At 48.2% G+C, this 19,863-nt stretch overlaps 1 protein-coding gene across 15 annotated transcripts in view; it reads right to left on the minus strand.

Moving 5' to 3' along the window:
• Positions 1-19,863, minus strand: part of OTOF (otoferlin) — a 186,134-nt gene that overhangs the window by 80,708 nt on the left and 85,563 nt on the right. Inside the window, exon 1 of one of the 15 annotated variants that reach the window (XM_083604712.1) lies at positions 9,472-9,489. The exons of the other annotated variants lie outside the window; for them this stretch is intronic. The gene's annotated coding sequence lies outside the window, so the exon portion shown is untranslated. Of the gene's footprint in view, positions 1-9,471; positions 9,490-19,863 lie in introns of those variants that run through there. 15 annotated transcript variants of the gene reach the window in all.

A 19,863-nucleotide genomic window follows, 5' to 3' on the forward strand; every position in this document is an offset into this window, starting at 1 on the left:
ACTCGGAAACTACAACTAATCCAGAATGCGGCAGCTAGACTGGTGACTGGGGGCGGCCGCCGAGACCATATAACACCGGTCTTGAAAGACCTACATTGGCTCCCAGTACGTTTCCGAGCACAATTCAAAGTGTTGGTGCTGACCTTTAAAGCCCTAAACGGCCTCGGTCCAGTATACCTGAAGGAGCATCTCCACCCCCATCATTCTGCCTGGACACTGAGGTCCAGCGCCGAGGGCCTTCTGGCGGTTCCCTCATTGCGAGAAGCAAAGCTACAGGGAACCAGGCAGAGGGCCTTCTCGGTAGTGGCGCCCGCCCTGTGGAATGCCCTTCCAGCAGATGTCAAAGTGATAAACAACTACCTGACATTCAGAAGACATCTTAAGGCAGCCCTGTTCAGGGAAGTTTTTAATGTGTGTTATTTTACTGTATTTTTGGTTTCTATGGAAGCCGCCCAGAGTGGCTGGGGAGGCCCAGCCAGATGGGCGGGGTATAAATAATAAATTATTATTATTATTATTATTATTATTATTATTAGACTCTGGGGATGAAGGCTGGGGAGAGTTAAATGTGGAAATGATGAAAGGATTTGACAGTTGTGTTTAACCAAGCGGCATGGCAAGATATTGAGCGGAGGCTCCCTAAGGCTTCCTGCAAGAATTGCTTTCCTGTAATGATTTCACACGTCAGTCCTGTCCACACCCAGAGTTTCAGATCCAATGTAATTACTCAAATTCCCATTAGTATATGACTCTTCTTCGCCTTTGGACTTTTATTTCCACTCCTGCTTCATCCTCCTCCTGTAAGATACCGTACAGTGGTGCCCCGCAAGACGAACGCCTCGCAAGACGAAAAACCCGCTAGATGAAAGGGTTTTTCCGTTTTGGAGGCGCTTCGCAAAACGAATTTCCTATGGGCTTCCTTTGCAAGACGAAAGCCCATAGGGAAATCTCCAGGACAGCGGGGAAGCGCAGCGCATCTTCCCCACTGTCCTCGGACCTCCTCTGAAGGCTGGCGGTGGGGCGGAGAGACCTTCTCCCGCCGCGAGCCTTCGGAAGGCTCCTCCGAAGGCTGGCGGTGGGGCGGAGAGACCTCCTCCCGCCGGCAGCCTTCGGAAGGCTCCTCCGAAGGCTGGCGGTGGGGCGGAGAGACCTCCTCCTGCCGCCAGCCTTCGGGAGGCTGCTCCGAAGGCTGGCGGTGGGGCGGAGAGACCTTCTCCCCGCGCCAGCCTTCGGATGGCTGTCCTGAAGATTTGCGGTGGGAGGAGGGTTTTCCTTCCCACCGCCAACATTCAGAATGCTGTTCTGAATGTTGGCGGTGGGGAGGAAAAACCCTCCTCCCACCGCAAGCCCCGGGAACAGAGGAGAAGCGCTGCGCGCCTTCCCCTCTGTTCCCGGACCTGTCCTGAAGGCTTGCGGTGGGGAGAAAAGCCCTTCTCCGCACCGCCAGCCTGGCAAGCGGTCTCCATAAGAACGCATTAATTGATTTTCAATGCATTCCTATGGGAAACCGTGCTTCGCAAGACGAAAAACTCGCAAGAAGAAAAAACTTGCGGAACGAATTAATTTCGTCTTGCGAGGCACCACTGTATTTTTATGCTCTATAAGACTCACTTTTTCCCTCCTAAAAAGTAAGGGGAAATGTGTGTGCGTCTTATGGAGCGAATGCAGGCTGCGCAGCTATCCCAGAAGCCAGAACAGCAAGAGTGAGATCCCTCTTGCTGTTCTGGCTTCTGGGATTCAGAATATTTTTTTTCTTGTTTTCCTCCTCCAAAAACTAGGTGCGTCTTATGGTCTGGTGCGTCTTATAGAGCGAAAAATACGGTATATCCTGGAGTCTCAGCCCTTAGCTCAGGCTTCCCCAAACATGGGGCCTGCAGGTGTTTCAGATTATACTACAACTCCCACCTGCCTGCTGGTGGGAGTTGTAGTTTGAAACATCTGGTGGCCACCGGGTTGGAGAAGCCTGCCTTAGAGAATGGTGCCACGGTTTGGGTGCGGAGTCAAATCGGATGATGCCTTGAGTCCAAACGTTGGGGTCCTCTACTCAGTGAGCGTTGGAATCTAAAGGAGGACTGCATTTCTGGATAGCTCAGTTGCTTAGAGCGTGGCGCTGATAACACCAAGGTTGCAGGTTCGATCCTTGTATGGGACAGATGCATATTCCTGCATTGCAGGGGGTTGGACTAGAAATCAGGGTTCGGCAAACTTTTTCAGCAGGGGGCTGGTCCACTGTCCCTCAGAACTTGTAGGGGGCCGGACTATATTTTGATAGGGGGGAAAGAACGAATTCCTATGTCCCACAAATAACCCAGAGATGCATTTTAAATAAAAGCACACATTCGACTCAGGTAAAAACACCAGGCAGGCCCCACAAATAACCCAGAGATGCATTTTAAATAAAAGGACACATTCGACTCATGTAAAAACACGCTGATTCCCAGTTCATCCGTGGGCTGGATTTAGAAAGCGATTGGGTCAGATCCGGCCCCCAGACCTTAGTTTGCCTACCCATGGACTAGATGCTCCGCAGGGTCCTCTACAATACAGTGGTACCTCTGGATGCGATCAGGATCCGTTCTGGAGCCCCGTTCACATCCAGAGCAGAACGCACCCTGCGTCTGCGCATGTGCGTGACGCCATTTTGAGCGTCTGTGCGAGCGGCGAAACCCGGAAGTAACACATTCCGTTACTTTCAGGTCACCGTGGAGCGCAACCTGAAAACGCTCAACCTGAGACTTCCGGGGTGGCGCCACCGGCAATGGCGGACTCCCTCTGAACTGGAGGGAATAGCTCCGCGGGAAACGGGTCTTCTCCGCTACGGCGAAGCGGGGACCCTTTCAAAAATCACAGGCGGATGAAGCCTGTGACCATGGGACTCGGCGGGCACCTTTAGCGCCCCCCCAACTCGCTAAGGAACCCACTAACGGGCTCCGAAGTGAAGAGGGGGAAGTGGCGCGGTGCTGAGAGTCAATGGCTATTTCCGTGGAGCGAAGCCGCACAGCCGTTGCCGGAGAGCGCTGCTTCTTTCCTGGGACAGTTTGGACTTTAAAACAAGCACCCGCGAGTACTTAGATTTTGAACAATTGGACATCAAATAAGGACTAGCGAGCAGAAAAGAATTGGATCTTACCTATTTTAATTTGGTACGGAACGGGAAGGTCTAAACAGGAAGTCAGCCTTCCATTCTTTTGTAAACAGAATAAAGCAAAGACAACATAAACTAGAGCTAAGAAAATCGTCTTTAAAGGACTGGATTCCATCATCTATAATTGTGGAACCCCCCTTTGACAGCAGGAGAAGGGGGAGGATCATTTTTAGACTGTTTAAAGTGAGTTTAAAGTAAAGTAACTTTCCTCCGTCCTGATACTGGAGCGGGGGTGTCAGGACCGACGTTTGAAGTTCATTGACCAGAAATAAGTGTTTTTGACAGATAGCGAAAAGAAGAGAAACATGGTGATTCCATTGTTCCTCTTCGCATTTGAAAGGAATAAATATTGACAAAGTATCTTAAAAAGGGAAACTCTGTTGCAAGAACAAATAGAAGTTTTCCCCCTAGAGGGAGACTGTGAAACTGTAACCAACTCCAGGGAGCCAGCAGCTGTTATAGATTACAATCGTAGGAACAGGCATTTGACCTTGCAGGACAATGTATTCAGAAACCTTATTGTGTGTTTTTTATAAAACAAATGCCCTACTGGAACAATTACATGAAAAGGTGAATTGGATGGCGACCTCGACTAGAAATTTGGAACAGGCAGTGGGAAACTTTGAACAGGCAGTGGGAAAATATGTGGAGCCCACTCAGGAATTAAATCAGGAGTGTGTTTTGACAGAACAGGCCCAACAGGAATATGAGTTTTTGGACTTGACAAATGAACTTGGAAAAAGCCAGATTTGGAAAGAAAAAGTTTGGTTTGGCTTGGAAATGGGGGGCTGGATTGACCCCCCTATGCTGAGATGTCTGGACTTTTCAAATATGGCAATGGGCCGTGAGATGTTTGGGATTGTGGGGGCTCTTAATCTTGGAGGGTTTTTGAAACATGCTGTTAAATACTATATGGAATTTAGTGTTGAATATGGAAAAGGGGCTGATCTGTCGAGAAGGGCTAAAAATATTGTCAAGCTGGAGCTATCACGAGCAGGAGACAAGGGAAAATACAGCTACAAATATGAAGAAGAGCTGCGGAAGGGACATGGAAGAGACTTGAGGGCCTCGGATACAAGGTTGCCAGGTTAATGAGCTAGATCGACGTGATAATAAGGACTGACAAAACCCGGAACCAGGAGGAAGGGACATTGGATGAAGATTAGACTTGTTTGTATTTCTTTTCTCTACCATTAGAACTGTTTTATAAAATTGATGAACATTAGAAAATTACTTGGCTTTAGCAAAAATGTTTAAAGAATTATGAAAGAATGTTATGGTTATGAGAAGCTGGTAAGGACAAGATTTAAGTTTTAAGCTTTAAGATTTATCTTATTATAGAAAGAAAAGACTAAAACAGTTGAGGGTAGTGTAATGACAGAATATTATGAAATATGGAAAGGATTTGCTGGGATAATTAACAACTAGGATACAAAGAAAGGGAGGAGGAGGAGGTCTAAGAAAGAAGGTAATGACAGTTGAGGATTTGGAAATAATGAATTTGTTTTTAAATGTTTTTAAGTGTTTGTGATGTATTTTTGTGTTTTTTTCTTTTTTCTTTCTTTCTTTTTTTGTTTGAATCTGTATCTATATGGTAGGAGGGGTTTGTCTTTTTTCCTTTTTAATTTGTTAATTATTTTTATTTTGCATTTTTCTTTGTCTCTATTTTATTTTGTAACACTTTGAAAATTTCAATAAATATCATTTAAAAAAAGAAAACGCTCAACCTGAAGCGACTTTAACCCAAGGTATGATTGCTGAACATGTCAAACAAGTTTCTTTGTAAGACAAGACCCTCAGAAGCCCTGTATAAGTGCCCACATCAGCTCCCGAAAGAACAAGCTAAGTTGCAGGAGTGCCAGACTCATGGTTGGTTAATAATAATAATAATAATAATAATAATAATAATAATAATAATAATTTTACCCTGCCCATCTGGCTGGGTTTCCCCAGACACTCTGGGCGGCTTTCAATAGAACATTAAAAACAGAATAAAACTTCAAACATTCAAAAAAGAAGAGCCAGAGTTTTGGGGTGTGAGCTAAATGCTGGAAGCTGGAGACACAGAGACCTCCTTGCTCTGTGCTGGATTCAAAGCATAGAATCATAGAATCATAGAATCATAGAGTTGGAAGAGACCACAAGGGCCATCGAGTCCAACCCCTTGCCAAGCAGGAAACACCATCAGAGCACTCCTGACATATGGTTGTCAAGCCTCTGCTTAAAGACCTCCAAAGAAGGAGACTCCACCACACTCCTTGGCAGCAAATTCCACTGTCGAACAGCTCTTACTGTCAGGAAGTTCTTCCTAATGTTTAGGTGGAATCTTCTTTCTTGTAATTTGGATCCATTGCTCCGTGTCCGCTTCTCTGGAGCAGCAGAAAACAACCTTTCTCCCTCCTCTATGTGACATCCTTTTATATATTGCTGTGGCTGTGCCCTTGCTTCTCCATTAGCTGTGGCTAATGGAGAAGCAAGATCTTCTGGGGTGTCAACTCCATCCTATGCTCAGGTTGCACATGTGTGTGAATAAAACCATATACAGTGGTACCTTGGTTCTCAAACACCTTGGGACTCAAACACTTTGGTTCCCAAACGCCGAAAACCCGGAAGTAAGTGTTCCTGTTTTCGAATGTTTTTCAGAAGCTGAACCCCTGATGCGGTTGTCGGCTATTGTTTCTGGGGCGCCTGCACCAGTCAGAAGCTGCACCTTGGTTTCCGAACATTTCGAAAGTCAAACGGACTTCAGGAACGGATTAAGTTTGGCGCTTTTGTTTTTGCTATTTATTTTGCATTTTCTAAGGGGAAGGGGAAGGGGAAGAGATGATTTTGTGCAGCCCGGCCCCTACACCCTGGATTTCTCTTTACATAAATAAATAAATGTCCGGAATCTGAAACACGAGACCTGCTTACAGGCACCCGGCTGACGCATAATGAAAAGCTAATTAACAGATGAATAATTAACATTTCTTTTAAATCAGAGAAGTGGGGTGGGGGATCATTTGCCAGGATGAGGTGGGGGGAGAGAGGGAGGAGAGAGGCAGGGTGTCATGAAATAAGGACTCTAGAGTGATGGGTCTGGTTATTCCAGAGGCAAATGGAGAAGAGGGGAAGTTTTGGAAGGTCCCAAACGGTCCAGGCTAAATTCCAGATTTGCTCCTGTGGAAGGGCCATAGAGCACCTCCCTTCTATAGCTCCCTCTTTCTATAAGGCCGCGATGGTTCTCCTGGGCTCACAGCCTCTGGCTGCGGAGGGACAGCATAGCCATTGTGGCTAGTGGCCACAGATAGCCCACAAGGGCAGAACAGGCGGATGATCACAAGCGGTATGTTACGACGGCTGTGCAGGCGGATGAAGGCTGTAGCAGATAAGAATCAACCCGCCTTCGTGATACTCATGCCACTGAAATAGCAGCTCACTGCAAAGACTGCGCGTTGGTCAGTATGCACGGTTCTCCACACATGAAACAAATTCACCTACAGGCGCCTTCTGAAAACCCATCCCTCCTCCATGAAATGTAAAGGTAAAGGACCCCTGACAGTTAAGTCCAGCCGCGAACGACTCTGGGGTTGCGGCACTCATCTCGCTTTACTGGCCGAGGGAGCCAGCGTTTGTCCACAGACAGTTTTCCCAGGTCATGTGGCCAGCATGACTAAGCCGCTTCTGGTGAAACCAGAGCAGTGCATGGAAACGCTGTTTACCTTCCTGCCGGAGTGGTACCTATTTATCTACTTGCACTTTGACATGCTTTTGAACTGCTAGGTTAGCAGGAGCAGGGACCGAGCAATGGGAGCTCACCCCGTCGCGGGGATTCAAACCGCCGACCTCCTGATCAGCAAGCCCTAGGCTCAGTGGTTTAACCCACAGCGCCACCCGCGTCCCCATGAATTTGTCTAACCCTCTTTAAAAATCCATCGCTGCTTGCACATCACTTCTTTCCCTGACAACAGCAGGTAGGGAGACTGGGCATCGAATGCGTTCAATATGTGGTATAGTCACCCGAGAAGACTGTACCACGCGTCCCCATGAGCAGCTGAGTCCTTTGTTCACACACACACAAGCACAAACACTCAAGGTCAACACTCCAGCAAATATATGACGCCTCCAGCGATGGACACCTTTCCCCCTAGGTTTGAGTTCTGGTTTTCTGGGTCAAGAACAGCGATTTGCTGGTATTAAAAGCACTCCCAAGAAACTAGTCCTCTTGCGTGCCATCTGTTTCTGATGTCCAGACGCTGAATAATAAAAAATGCAATACTCCCGTCCGTCCACCCAGACGCGCTAATCTTGCCCATGACTCTGTTATGGGGTGGCACCTTGCATTCATTACCTGCCCCCCCAACAAAAGCTTCCAGAGGTAAACAAACCAATCACCTACCTGTGTCCCAGGTAAGACAGACTCTACCTGTGTCTCGCAACTACCATCCCAGCAGAGGACAGGGGGCTTGGGATGGGGGTGAGAGAGAGAGAGCAGGGCAGCTCGCCTCAGGGTGGGGGAACCCGTCGTCCACTCCCACCCTTTCCCCGGCCCCTCGAGCGGCCTCAAACCCAGGCCCCGCTGCCCCCCATTTTCCTCCGGCGAGGGGAGCAGAGTGGCGTTGGTGCTCAGCTAGCGGCTCTGGCGGTGAACTGACACCGTCGCCTTCGTGAATATTGGATGAGAACATCCGAGACAGAACGGGACGCTCGGAGCGGCCGCCATACGAGGTGCCACTGGAGAGGTTGGTCGGGGTGCCCACTCTAGATGCTGCCCCAAAAGCAGCTTCGGTGATTTGGTCCCTTGGGTAGGCCTTGGGCTCTCTTCCCTTTCTGCCAGCCCTCTGGGCTCACGTTTTCTGGGGTGCAGGGGAAAGAAAGAGCCCCTGAGTGCCTCTTTCTCCTGCAATTCCAGATGGACTCGTCCAGGATCCAATTACGGCCTGCGGATGAATTATTCAGGCTTTATCTGCCTTTATAATAGCGGAGAAGGTGTGCGGCAGAGACGAGAGGATGAACGCCGAAAAGGCGTACGGTCAAGGGGACAAGGAGTTGGCTCAGAGACCTGCGGCTGGGTACACTCCCAGCGCTTGGGAAAGAGCCCATAGCTCAGAAGGACCCAGGAAAGAGACTTGTTGACAGGGGAACGGCGAGTTCAAGAAAGCGTGGCAAAAGTTTATGAAATTAAGCACGGCACTCAGATAGTGGGTACAGGGAAGATGGTCTCTCTCTCTCTGGTAGCACTAGAACTCGTGGTCATCGAAGGAAGCCAAATGTTGGCGGAACCGAGACAGATTTTAGAAAAGGGCTCCTTCACGCAGCACAGAGTTGAACTGCGGAACTCACTGCCACAGAGGTGGCCAGCAACTTGAATGGCTTTAAAAGAGAATTAGGCAGATCTGTGGGCTCTCAATGACTATGTTCTGCTTCCACAGCTGGAGACAGTTAATTCTGGAAACCCCAGAAGGGGAGAAGGCTCTTGTGCTTGGATCCTGCTTGCTGGTTTCATATTACGGGCAGAGCATCGCCATCCTGGCTAGTAGCCATCAATAGCCCTCTCTTCCTCCATGAATTTGTTCAATCCTCTTTTAAAGCCATCTAGACTGTGAGCAGGTTCCATAGTTCAACTATGCACTGCGTGATGAAGTCCTTTGAAGAACGTTTCCAAGCACAATTCAAAGTGTTGGTGTTGACCTTTAAAGCCCTAAATGGCCTTGGCCCAGTATACCTGAAGGAACGTCTCCACCCCCATTGTTCTGCCCGGACACTGAGGTCCAGCTCCAAGGGCCTTCTGGTGCTTCCCTCCCTGCGAGAAGTGAGGTTAAAGGGAACCAGGCAGAGGGCCTTCTCGGTGGTGGCACCTGCCCTGTGGAACGCCCTCCCACCAGATGTCAAGGCAATAAACAACTATTTTACTTTTAAAAGACAACTGAAGGCGGACTTGTTTAGGGAAGTTTTTAATGTGTGACATTTTAATGTATTTTTAATCTTTGTTGGAAGCTGCCCAGAATGGCTGGGGAAACTCAGCTAAATGGGCAGGGTACAAATAATATATTATTATTATTATTATTATTATTATTATTATTATCCATCCTGAATCTTCCAAATTTCCAGCTTTACTGGATGTAGCACTGGGAGAGAGAGAGAGAAAAGCTTAATATTATAAACTCCTGTCTTCTGCCTCTTCCGCGCCTTTTCTCTAAACTAAAAATTCCCAATGCTGCAACCTTCCTTCATTGGGGAGAAAGTTTCTGTCGGAAAGTCGGCTACTTCTGAAGGAAGAAGGCATCGCAGGGACAGAGCGAGAAATGTTCGATAGGAAGAGAAACTGCAGCGATCACGGCACCTACTTGTTTGATTTGTCTTTTCCTTTGCTGAGATGAGTGGACGGTCGTGCGGGATATGCCAAATTAAACACAAGGAAAATGTGAGGGATTGTGCGTAAGTACTAAGAAAATCAACCAAATACACACGATCTTTTCTATTACTTAAAAGAACAAGAAATCCTGCTCTGTGTCCAATGAGATCAAAGGGCATGCATAGTTCCACACACACAAAAATATCCATTTTATCCCCATAACACCCCTGTAAGGAAGGCAATTTGAGTGGTGATTTGAACCCAGGTCTTCCTAAGGAACATATCCAGGCATGGCAAGGGGTAGCTGGGGGAGACTGCCCCGTCCTCTGCCAATCTTTGCCACTTGCTGGCTTTTCTTAACAACCCATAATACTTTCCGGTGAGGATTTTCTCCCCACTCCTCATCCTGAAAAGGATATCCCCAGGTTATTCAGAAATGTGGTTGAAAAGCCAGCAAACTGTAGCACTGCAAACCAGGGACTAGAAACTTGAGTCGGGAGCTGAAAGGGGCAAGTTGCAATACCTGAACAAATGACGGTGTTTTTTCTCTTTCCCCTTCGCCTTATCTCTGAAAGGACACAAGCCACGTGGTTCAAAAAAACAAAACGACAAGAACAGAAAGGTTTGCCCAGACACCTGGATTTCCCAAAGTGAACTGTACAACACACTCACAAACACCAAAAAACCATGCCTTGCCCCAGTTGGAAAACCACAGCAAACCCACACACAGCTTGGAGGTAGAATAGCCAGTAGCAAGATCACACAGGGAGAGGCTTGGAGAGACTTTCAGCGACTTTTTAGTGACAAAGGAAGTTGAAACATTCGGATTTCACAGCAAAATCTGGCAACATCAGCCCTTTGGAACTCCCTGCCTATTGATATCAGGCAAGAACCTTCACTGGACTCCATTTGGCACCTGCTGAAAACATTCTGGTGCAGGAAAGCTTACCCAGACATCTAGAACGTTGATGTGACTTTTAATCTACCGTATTTTTCGCTCTATAGGATGCACCGGACCATAGGAGGGGGAGAACAGGAAAAAAAAATTTCTCCCCTCTCTGCTCAGTGCCCCTTCAGCGAAGCGGCAGGAGAAACAGAGCCCCTTCCATTTCTCCTCCCGCTTCGCTGAAGGGGCGCTGCGCAGCTCTCCCTCTCTGCTGAAGCCAGGAGAGTCTTGCTCTCCCGGCTTCAGCGAAAGGAACCCAAAGCCTTTGGAGTGCAGCGTGAGGTCCCGCTGCGCTCCAAAGGCTTCAGGCGGCTATCCCTGAAGCCTGGAGAGCGAGAGGGGTCGGTGCGCACCAACCCCTCTCGCTCTCCAGGCTTCAGCGAAAGCAACGCGAAGCCAAGGAGCGTAGAGGGAGTGCTCTCTCTGTGCTTCGGAGGCTTCGCGTTGCTATCGCTGAAGCCAAGGAGCCTGCATTCGCTCCATAGGACGCACACACATTTCCCCTTAATTTTTCGAGGGGGAAAAGTGCGTCCTATAGAGCGAAAAATATGTTATTTTATTTTTACTTTTCAAAGGCCTTGAATTATTGCTGTCAATTTTTCCTATTGCCTTGTCCATTTCTTTTGTAAACGGCTTTGAGTTTTGTGTTGCTTTCCCATTTGAGCGCTGTATAAATTTTATGGAATAATTAAATCAAATGGTACATGAATTATGCAAATTAACAGTCTTGGCCAAGCTTCGCTCATTTCGCCTAATTTATTTTCCAGCCTGATCTAGATGGAGCAAGGTTCTCACCTTGTCCTCCTGCCGATCACACATTTGCTCCCCACATTTGCGATGAGCTGCTGAGCATGGCAGAGGCAACTCTCCCTTTGTGCCAGCCACCGGGAGCTGAGGAGGAGGGCAGGGGTTTGCCCCCATAGGTGCCCTGGGGGGTTTTTGGGAGTCCCTTCAAGCTCTGATTGAGGTCAGAAGCTACCCCCCAATCATTCTCCCATCAGGACAGCAGGGAGCACAAACTCTGGCTATCTACCCAAGCCAGCCCTAAACATCCAGGGTCCCTAGTCATTAAAATCTCTCCCTAATCGTTTAACCCATGGGTGGGCAACCTAAGGCCCAGGGGCCAGATCCGGCCCAATCGCCTTCTAAATCCAGCCCCCGGATGGTCCGGGAATCAGCGTGTTTTTACACAAGTAGAATGTGTCTTTTTATTTAAAATGCATCTCTGGGTTATTTGTGGGGCCTGTCTGGTGTTTTTACATGAGTTGAATGTGTGCTTTTATTTAAAATGCATCTCTGGGTTATTTGTGGGGCATAGGAAATCGTTCATTTTTCTCCCCAAAATATAGTCCGGCCCCCCACAAGGTCTGAGGGACAGTGAACCGGCCCCCTGCTGAAAAAGTCTGCTGACCCCTGGAAACTTTAACCATTTACATCAGTGCATAGCTGTCAACGTTCCCCTTTTCTTGCGAGGAATCCTATTCGGAATAAGGGAATTTCCCTTTAAAAAAGGGAAAACGTTGATATCTCTGCATCAGTGTTTCCCAAATGATGGTGATAGTGCATCAAAGGGGGCGGTGAGATTACCTGTGGGATGCTAAGGCACTGGAGGTGCCTTTCAGGCTTGGAAAAACTGGTGCCACTGGACCAAGGCCAGTTCAGTCGGTTGAGCATGAAACTCTTAATCTCAGGCCCGTGGTTTCGAACCCCACACTGGGTCAAATATCCCTGCATTGCAGGGGGTTGGACTAGAGTCCAGGGGTCAGCAAACTTTTTCAGCAGGGGGCTGGTCCACTGCCCCTCAGACCTTGTGGGGGGCTGGACTATATTGGGGGGGGGATGAACGAATTCCTATGCCCCACAAATAATCCAGAGATGCGTTTTAAATTAAAGGACACATTGTTGTTGTTTAGTCGTTTAGTCATGTCCGCCTCTTTGTGACCCCCTGTACCAGAGCACGCCAGGCACTCCTGTCTTCCACTGCCTCCCACAGTTTGGTCAAACTCATGCTGGTAGCTTCAAGAACACTGTTCCACCATCTCATCCTCTGTCTTCCCCTTCTCCTTGTGCCCTCCATCTTTCCCAACATCAGGGTCTTTTCCAGGGAGTCTTCTCTTCTCATGAGGTGGCCAAAGTCTTGGAGCCTCAGCTTCAGGATCTGTCCTTCCAGTGAGCACTCAGGGCTGATTTCCTTCAGAATGGAGAGGTTTGATCTTCTTGCAGACCATGGGACTCTCAAGAGTCTCCTCCAGCACCAGAATTCAAAAGCATCAATTCTTCAGCAATCAGCCTTCTTGATGGTCCAGCTTTCACTCCCATACATCACTACTGGGAAAACCATAGCTTTTGCTATACGGAAAAGGACACATTTTACTCCTGTAAAAACACACTGATTCCCGGACCATCCGTGGGCCAGACTGAGAAAGCGATTGGGCCTGATCCTGCCCCCAGGCCTTAGTTTGCCTACCCATGGACTAGACGGCTCTCTCGGTCCCTTCCAACTCCACCATTCTATGATTTTGTCAAATTAATTAGACGAACCCGTTTAATTTGGGGTGAATGTGCAATTCATCGCTACTGTTTCGAATTGTGCTGTGCTCCTATTTTCCTTGCAAGCTGCTCTTCTGAATGATGCTTTTTACAGGTTAGGGGGTACTGAGGACACCTTCATGGGACTAAGGGGCTGGTGTCTCCCCAGAAGGTTTGGCGACCACTGGCGTACCTCAAGTGCAGAGCTGGTATCTAGAATGCACACATGTGTGTATGGACATGCACACACACACATGCACACAGAGGCACACACACAATGTTCAGTGCTGAAGAAAGAGAGGGAAGAAACCACAGCCAAAGAAGATTGGCAAAACAAACCAATGAACTATGCGGGATGTAGTACACAATTCGTAACCCAAGAAAGATAAGGACATTGTTGTTGTTTTAAAAGGGGGGGGGATGTTTAAGGCATATATTTCAAGCTTTGTGTATATGTTTCCACATTAGTCAAACTTCTAAAGGTCACTTGTAACAACATGAATAAGATTTTAAAATTGGATTGTTAAGAATATAAGATTCTGTAAAGGTAAAGGGACCCCTGACCATTAGGTCCATTCGTGGCCGACTCTGGGGTTGCGGCGCTCATCTCGCTTTATTGGCCGAGGGAGCCGACGTACAGCTTCCGGGTCATGTGGCCAGCATGACTGAGCCGCTTCTGGCGAACCAGAGCAGCGCACGGAAACGCTGTTTACCTTCCCGCCAGAGCAGTACCTATTTATCTACTTGCACTTTGATGTGCTTTTGAACTGCTAGGTGGGCAGGAGCAGGGACCGAACAACGGGAGCTCACCCCGTCGCGGGGATTCGAACCGTCGACCTTCTGATTGGCAAGTCCTAGGCTCTGTGGTTTAACTCACAGCGCCATCCTATAAGACTCCATAGACGTGCATGAATAAGTATAAAATAATGGAACCAGGAGGGGGAGTGGAGGGAATTCAATTAAGATGTATGAGTTAAATTTTGGATTATGATGTTCTCTCTTTTTTGGTTCATTTTTTGTTATTATAAAATTAATAAATTGTAAGGAAGGAAAGAAGGAAGGAAGGAAGGAAGGAAGGAAGGAAGGAAGGAAGGAAGGAAGGAAGGAAGAGAAACTGCAGCCCAGAAGACATGCATGTACCTGGGGTCTCCATGCTCATCGCTGTTGCAGAAGAGCAAAAGCAGTTGGCAATTAAATCATGGGAGCCGAAGGCAGAGAAGCTCATTTCCTTCCTGCTCAGAAAAACCACTTAGCCTGACACATGCAAGGGCCGTTTTCCGCATTGCAGGGGGTTGGGCTAGAAGACCTTTAGGGGTCTCTCCCAACTACCATTCTATGATTCTCTGACCAGGGAAGGTAGACTGTCCACCTTTTGAGGTTTTTAAGCAGAGGTCGGGCGGCCCTCTGTTGGGGATTCGTGAGCTGTGGTCTCTGCATTGCAGAGGGCTGGACTAGATGGCCTTTGGGGGTTCCTCGCAACTTACAGTGCTAGGATTCGAAGGAACCCCTTGACTCCGAATCGGTCACTCCTCAAACAACTGCAGCTTGGCGGTGCTTGCATGGTCAGTAACACAGGCAAAGAGAACCACCACACAAACCCCATGCACCCCAAAGCAGGAAAAGGGGTGCTCTCTCAGCCCATAGCCACTTGGAAGAGGCAGAGAAACAGCTGGGCTTGGTGGATTAGGTCCATTATTGCCTTAAAATCTCAGCCACCCATGGTCCCGCGACCGCTGTTTCTTGGGGGGGTTGTCAACTGCTCCTGGAACTCAAGCGCCCCTTGGAACCTGGGGGTTGGACTAGATGACCTTTGGCTCCCTTTCAACTCTACAATTCTATGATATATATTGCTATACAGTGGTACTTTAGTTTGCAACCATCTTGGATTACAACCAGGTCAAACCCGGAAGTCTGCGTCCCTTGTTTTTGGATTACAACCCATTTTTTTGGATTACAACCAATTTTTTTGGGGGGGGGGGGCGCGGCCCCATTGGCAAAAGTGCGCCTTGGGTTACAACCTGCTTTGGTTTACAACTGGACCTCCGGAACGATTATGTTACGGAAATTACGGGGGCGCACATCTTTAAAGTTAAATGTTGCAAATATTATGCCTGAATGTATCCTTTCAACTTGACAGCTCAGGGAAGTCACCTAGCTTTAAAAAATAATATAAAATCATCTCCTTTGCCAGTTTCCTCCATTCCAAAGCTATTTTCCCCTTGAAAAAGGACTCCAGGAAGTTCTCAGAGGTGACAATTCCTGGGCTCATTGTTAGCCAAGGGAAGCCAAATCTCTTCACCTGACTTCCGGAGGCGGCGCCAACGGCAATGGCGGTCTCCTTCTAACTACGAGGGAGAGGCTCCGCAGAAATCGGGTCTATCCGCTACGGCGCAGCGGAGACCCATTAAAAAACCGTAGGCGGGGGAAGCCTACGGCCGTGGGACTCGGCGGGTGCCAAAAGCGCCCCCCCGATTGGCAAAGGGACCCCGCAAGGGGCTCCGGAGGTACTTAAGACATATTTGGTGGGTACTTAAGACATATTTGTCTATGCTAATCTGGGTCTTGCCCTGCCATGTCTGCTTATGCTAATCTTGTACCAAGGACTTGTCTGGACATGTTTGCCAAGGTTAAACTAGTGTAACCCCGTAAAGGTAAAGGGTAAAGGTAAAGGGTCCAGTCCATTCGGACCATTAGGTCCAGTCGTGACCGACTCTGGGGTTGTGGCGCTCATCTCGCTTTATTGGCTGAGGGAGCCGACATACAGCTTCCGGGTCATGCGGCCAGCATGACTAAGCCACTTCTGGCGAACCAGAGCAGCGCATGGAAGCGCCGTTTACCTTCCCGCCAAAGCAGTACCTATTTATCTACTTGCACTTTGACGTGCTTTCGAACTGCTAGGTTGGCAGGAGCAGGGACCGGGCAACGGGAGCTCACCCCGTCGTGGGGATTCGAACCGCCGACCTTCTGATCGGCAAGCCCTAGGCTCTGTGGTTTAACCCACAGTGCCACCCGCGTCCCAAGCCCTGTCTACCCCTCCACTTTTGTGACATGTCAGTGATGTGGCAATGATGTATCAATGATGCTGTACGAACTGTATTCTGGGATATGGTAGGAAACTTTTAAAAGTCCTTGTCACCCCATCCTCGGGGTTCAAAATTCCTCTTTGAACCTGTTGTGCAATAAACTTTGGTCTACAGCTCTTTGCTCCAGTTGGTGGCTGGACTCTTTCCTTTATTCTGCAGGGACCCGCAGGCTCTGCCCGACGAGCTGGGGGACTGAGCAGCCTCACACCTAGATTTTTCCAGAACATTTGTAAACCAAGGTATATTTCGAGCCAAAGTCTCCTCTTGCTAGCCCTCCCCTGTGCCTGGTCCGCTTGTGGTTTACTCTGTGCATGCTCAGAGAGTCTCGGTTGGGCTTTTGTGTGTCTCGGGGACTGGACCCCAGATTTCGGAACCAGTCCTGGGGCTCCATCTTGCCATGGAGCAATTTTTTTTGGGGGGGGGGGTCCTAGGAGGGGCCTTGGCTGCAAGGAAAGAGGTTACACCAGAGTTTCACGCCGAGTGTAACTACCTGGCCACGGATTGGTACGCATCACGGCTCTTACTCCCGAATCCTGATGGTCTGCTGGATTAGGGCACAGGAGAGCAGAAACAAGACATCAGATTTAGGATTTAGCGGTCATTCCTGCATTGCAGGGGGCTGGACTAGATGGCCCTGGAGAACCCTTCCAACTCAAGAATGCTATGATTCTATGACTGAGGGGGGACAGGGAATGGTTTTGCTCAACCCAGGAATGCAAGAAGCTTCCTTAAACCAAGTCTGAACATCTAGATCAGCATTTAAAGCCCTAAACAGCCTCGGTCCTGTATACCTGAAGGAGCATCTCCACCCCCATCGTTCTGCCCGGACACTGAGGTCCAGCACTGAGGGTCTTCTGGTGGTTCCTTCCCTGTAAGAAGTGAAGCTACAGGGAACCAGGCAGAGGGCCTTCTCGGTGGTGGTGCCTGCCCTGTGGAACGCCCTCCCCCCAGATGTGAAGGAAATAAGCGGCTTTCTTATCTTTAAAAGACATCTGAAGGCAGCCCTGTTTAGGGAAGTTTTTAATATTTAATGCTGTACTGTTTTTAACACTTGATTGGGAGCTGCCCAGAGTGGCTGGGGAAACTCAGCCGGATGGGCGGGGTATAAATAATAAATTATTATTATTATTATTATTATTATTATTATTATTATTATTATTATTATTTCCAATACAGACTGGCAGCGGGAGCTCTCTAGGGTTTCAGATAGGGGGCAGTGCCAGCCCTACCTGGGATGGAGCCTATGACATTCTGCATGCCAGGCAGCTGCTCTGCTGCTGACCAATAGCTGTTCCCTTCCTGCCATCCCGCCATTCATTTCTAGCTACTTTTCTGGTTGCGGGGAGGGGGGTAGATATAAGCTTCCTTTAGCTGCAGTTCCTGCATTGCAGGGGGTGGACAAGAGGACCTCTGGATTCCTCCCAACTCTACAATTGTATGAGTCTACCTTTTCCTCTGCTGGGAGAAAAGCAGTTTCAGAAGGGCAGTTTAAGGAGACGTAGGGCGGGAGGGATACGGGTTAAGCATCTTCCCCCTCACCATCATCCCTTTGATGAAACTGGCAGCCACTCCTGGCTGCTTTTCAGAGTTTATTTTTTTTTTAAAAAAAATCAATCAATCAATTGATTTATTCATTGCAAACCTTCCACTCACAGAGCAGCTTCGTGTCATAAAACAAAGAAACAAGTACAGATTTTTTTTGGGGGGGGGAAACACACATTGCAGTAAACAAACATCAGAAACATTGCCGTAATTAAGTGGAACGCAGCCATCTATAAGTCAGAAGACAGGCGGCAATAAAAACAGAAGATTAAAAGCCTCTCAGAAAAAGAAACATTTTGAAATTGCAGGTCTGGCGAGGAGGGAGCCATGCTTGTGCATCTCATAGGGCTCTGCTAAAGGGCATCTTGGGGCAAAACTGTTGGCATGCAGAGGGCCAGTCCCACTGTGAAGACCATCACCTCTGTTCCGATGTAAATCACCAACCTGGGCTTCCAAGCCAGGATACACTATCAGCAGACTGAACTGCACACACGGAATAGGCGTGAGGCATGTGGAAGCATATTACAACTACAGATTTATTAATCATAAATCAGGACAAAGAAACATGTCGTCTCTCTCTTGTCATCTGAGAGAGAACAGCTAAAAGCAAAAGCTGTGCACAACGGAAGTTCCCAGAAAACTGTGCTGAAATGTAAACAGGCATGTGACAAGCAACAATTCCACATGTCTGCTCCTTAAGGTGGAATGGAAATGTCAACATCCCGACATCACTCTGGGATCTGGAACCTCCATTCTGTAGGCAAGGCTGGATTGCTGCAAGGAGCTGTAGGTGGGGCTTCCCTGGTACTTGACCTGGAGGCTGCAGCGAGCGCAGAACGCTGCAGTATGATTGTTGTCGGGAGCGAGGCCTTGTCAGCATAGAACCCCTGTGCTCAGAGACCTGCACAGGTTGCTGATTTGCTAACAGGCAGAGTTGAAGGTATATATAAAAGCCATCAACAAGTTGGCACCAGTTTAGTTGCAGAATTGCATGAACCCATATGCTCCCACTCGACTGGATCGATTTGCAGAAGTGGCCCAGTTGCAAGTGCCACATAATACCTGTCCTGTTTTTGTAAGAACTCAATCTCTTAGTGAAGCCACGTTTACACTTTGGAACTCCCTGCCTATTGATCTCAGGCAGGCGCCTTCACTGGGCATTTTTCGGTGGCTTCTAAAACACATTTTTGTTCAAGCAAATCCTGTCCAGATTTTTTAGAAAGTGACGCATGATTTACTGTGGTTTTAGTCTGTTGTTATTTTAACCCTTTGGAAGAATTAAACTGTTATTCATTCTCCTGATTGATGAATTTAGTGTTTCATCTTTTTGTGTAAACCGCTTTGAGGTTTTTTGTTTAGTTTTGCTTTTGCAATCAAGCGGTGTATTTTATGGAATTAAGTGAAATATGAAATCAGCACCATGGAGAGCACCTGGAAGACAAGGGAGATGCGAGGCCAGTGGGGTGCTTGACATGAGATGAGCATGGAAGCAGATGCGTCACTGCCAGGCCAAAGAAAAGGAGCAGATCAATAATTCACTGGGGCCAGATTGTGTTCTGCTCCAGAGCTCCATCCCACCCATGAATTTTTAAAAGTAAACAGGGATCAGGTTATATTTCCCAGGGCCGACTTTCTCCCTTCTCCAGGAACACAAAAGACCAGGCCCGTGACTTGCTTAGAGGATAAAAGCTCGGAGGCAACAGAGCCTCGCTTGCTTGAAAGCTGGGTCTAAAAATATTTAAATGTTTCCAGGATGTGGGCACTGCTGGCTTGGGAGCCCTATAACAAGGACCCTAGGGAAAGCTCTCTCCAGGAGGCCCGTTCAATGTTATTTTAATTATTATTTTCTCCGTGGGCCTCAAGGTGGTGAGTACATGGCTCTCCCCTTCACTTCATCTGCACAACAACCCTGTGAGGTGGGTTAGGATGAGAGCCCAAAGTCGCCCAGTGAGCTTAATGGCGGAGTGCAGATTGGAAGACTGGTCTCTCACAAGCCCCAGTCAGATGCTCTAACCGCTGCAACATGCTGGCTCACTGGAAGTATGCGCAGGGGAAAGGCAGTGGAGCTGGGGGTCTTTGCGCATTAAGGTAAAAATAGCTTTTTAGAGCCAAAAGGTTTTCAGGATAAAATGTAAAAAATAAATCCCCAAATTTGAGAGTGTCAGTTTGGGGGCGGGGAGATATGAGTTCTATTGAGCTCAGTGTAAGTTACTTCTGAGTAGACATGCACAGAATTGTACTGTTAGTGGAACTTAAAGGTAAAGGTAAAGGGACCCCTGACCAT

The sequence above is a fragment of the Podarcis filfolensis genome (genome assembly GCF_964270895.1).
Source record: "Podarcis filfolensis genome assembly, chromosome: 3".
In the NCBI taxonomy this organism is placed as follows: domain Eukaryota; kingdom Metazoa; phylum Chordata; class Lepidosauria; order Squamata; family Lacertidae; genus Podarcis; species Podarcis filfolensis.